Source organism: Lolium rigidum, chromosome 3 (genome assembly GCF_022539505.1).
Source record: "Lolium rigidum isolate FL_2022 chromosome 3, APGP_CSIRO_Lrig_0.1, whole genome shotgun sequence".
Classification (NCBI taxonomy): Eukaryota; Viridiplantae; Streptophyta; class Magnoliopsida; order Poales; family Poaceae; genus Lolium; species Lolium rigidum.
In genome coordinates this window covers 116,866,302-116,869,368 of record NC_061510.1, presented here as the reverse complement: position 1 = coordinate 116,869,368, position 3,067 = coordinate 116,866,302, and positions in this window count along the sequence as shown.

Below are 3,067 nucleotides of genomic sequence, written 5' to 3'. Positions count from 1 at the left end.
ATCGCTAATTCTATACCAAGCATCTTTAAAACTTTCTCCCCCTTGTTGCTTAAAGGAACGAACTTCAACTTCCGGATTACTCATTTTTAGCAGTAGTAAATAAAGCAAACTAAATAAAGTAAATGCAAGTAACTAATTTTTTTGTGTTTTCAATATAGAGAACAAGACAGTCAATAAAGTAAAACTAGCAACTAATTTTTTTGTGTTTTTGATATAAGAGCAAACAAAGCAGTAAATAAAGTAAAACAAAGCAAGACAAAAACAAAGTAAAGAGATTGGATGTGGGAGACTCCCCTTGCAGCGTGTCTTGATCTCCCCGGAAACGGCGCCAGAAATTTAGCTTGATGACGCGTAAAGCACACGCCCGTTGGGAACCCCAAGTGGAAGGTGTGATGCGTACAGCAGCAAGTTTCCCTCAGTAAGAAACCAAGGTTTATCGAACCAGTAGGAGTCAAGAAGCACGTTGAAGGTTGATGGCGGCGGAGTGTAGTGCGGCGCAACACCAGGGATTCCGTCGCCAACGTGGAACCTGCACAACACAATCACAGTACTTTGCCCCAACGTAACAGTGAGGTTGTCAATCTCACCGGCTTGCTGTAAACAAAGGATTAAACGTATTGTGTGGAAGATGATGATTGTTTGCGAAGAACAGTAAAGAACAATTGCAGTAGATTGTATTTCAGATGTAAAGAATAGGACCGGGGTCCACAATTCCCTAGTGGTGTCTCTCCCATAAGATAAGCAGATGTTGGGTGAACAAATTACAGTTGGGCAATTGACAAATAAAGAAGGCATAACAATGCACATACATATATCATGATGAGTAGTATGAGATTTAATCAGGGCGTTACGACAAAGTACATAGACCGCTATCCAGCATGCATCTATGCCTAAAAAGTCCACTTTCAGGTTATCATCCGAAACCCTTCCAGTATTAAGTTGTAAACAACAGACAATTGCATTAAGTATGGTGCGTAATGTAATCAACACAAATATCCTTAGACAAAGCATCAATGTTTTATCCCTAGTGGCAACAAGCACATCCACAACCTTAGAACTTTCTCGTCATTGTCCCGCATTTAATGGAGGCATGAACCCACTATCGAGCATAAATACTCCCTCTTGGAGTCACAAGTATCAACTTGGCCGAGCCTCTACTAGCAACGGAGAGCATGCAAGAACATAAATAACATATATGATAGATTGATAATCAACTTGACATAGTATTCAATATTCATCGGATCCCAACAAACACAACATGTAGAATTACGAGATAGATGATCTTGATCATGATAGGCAGCTCACAAGATCTAACATGATAGCACAATGAGGAGAAGACAACCATCTAGCTACTGCTATGGACCCATAGTTCAGGGGTGGACTACTCACACATCGATCCGGAGGCGATCATGGCGATGAAGAGACCTCCGGGAGATGATTCCCGTCTCCGGCAGGGTGCCGGAGGCGATCTCCTGAATCCCCCGAGATGGGATTGGCGGCGGCGTCTCTGGAAGGTTTTCCGTATCGTGGCTCTCGGTACTGGGAGTTTCGCGACGAAGACTTTAAGTAGGCGGAAGGGCAGGTCAAGGGGCGTCACGAGGGGCCCACACTGTAGGCCGGCGCGGCCAGGGCTTGGGCCGCGCCGCCCTAGTGTGGCGCCACCTCGTGGCCCCACTTCGTTTCCTCTTCGGACTTCCGGAAGCTTCGTGGAAAAATAGGACCCCGGGCGTTGATTTCGTCCAATTCCGAGAATATTTCCTTACTAGGATTTCCGAAACCGAAACAACGAGAAAACAACAGAATCGGCTCTTCGGCATCTCGTCAATAGGTTAGTGCCGGAAAATGCATAATAATGACATATAATGTGTATAAAACATGTGAGTATCATCATAAAAGTAGCATGGAAAATAAGAAATTATAGATACGTTTGGGACGTATCAATCCTCCGACAAGATAAGCAAGGGGAGTGATCCTGCCAAAGGTAACAACAAACATATCGAGCGTTACCGGCAAACGAAGGGCACAAATTGGCTGATTAACGAATGTGGTCACTGACATGTAGGACAGACATAAGTGGTGTCTACATGTTAGTGACTCGAAGTACCCAAAAACCTGCAACCCAAAGTCAGCTAATATTAACCTCCGTCGAAGTAACCTCCGTATTCAGCTCCTTCATCCTCTTGAACGGCGGGGAAGCTGGAAACTTATCTTCTTCTACGACCTCTCGCTGGAACCTGATGACGAAGGATGAGAGATCCTGCGAACGGATGTGTTGCGCCTACGCGTGCGATTCCCCAGGGCGCTTCTGGCGTAACTCGCAGTTCTCCGCGCCGAGATGCGGAAGTTCCTCTCCCGGGTCCTTGTTGACCCTAATCCGAGATAGCTCATGTGTAAGCCGACGAAAAATGTTCAAATGTTACAGATCAGGCATATCAATACAAGGGATACCAGTGCAAACGAGGTAAGTGAATCTCCGTGATCTCGCCCAACGACCGCGGTTGGTCCAATGCCACCACATCTTCTCCGAGATTGACTAACTCCTTTACATCATCTTGTGCTCCGAGCTTGACCATCTCCTTTACATCATCTTCTCCTCGCGAGCTTGATCATCTCGCCTCACATCATCTTCTCCGGCGATATCGACCCTCTCCTGCGGAACATAACAGATATAAGTCCGAGTATTACCAGCAAAACGAAGGTAAATAAAAGAGGCATAGTAACCCTTGTGTCCTGGCTCATCAATGGCGGGGACGCTGAGCCCGCATCGTCTCCTCCGACATATCCCTTCGCAGGCAGGATTGTTAGAGACAATGTACTTATGGTAGTAGTATTTATGCGTGGGCGCCAGGGGGTAGAGAAGCTAGGACTGCATCTTCTCCTCCGAGCTCTTCCTTGGTAGACATGAAAAATGAAACGAGAAGTGGGGGCGTAAAGGTATAAAATGGCGGACGGCCGCCCCGCCTCGGCCCTCCAAGGCTTTTTTTGCCTTACTAAACTAAAAACCCTATTTTGCGTCTCACACGTCTGCCCTCAGAGGGCTGCAGGGTCCCATGCGTGCAGGTCCCAC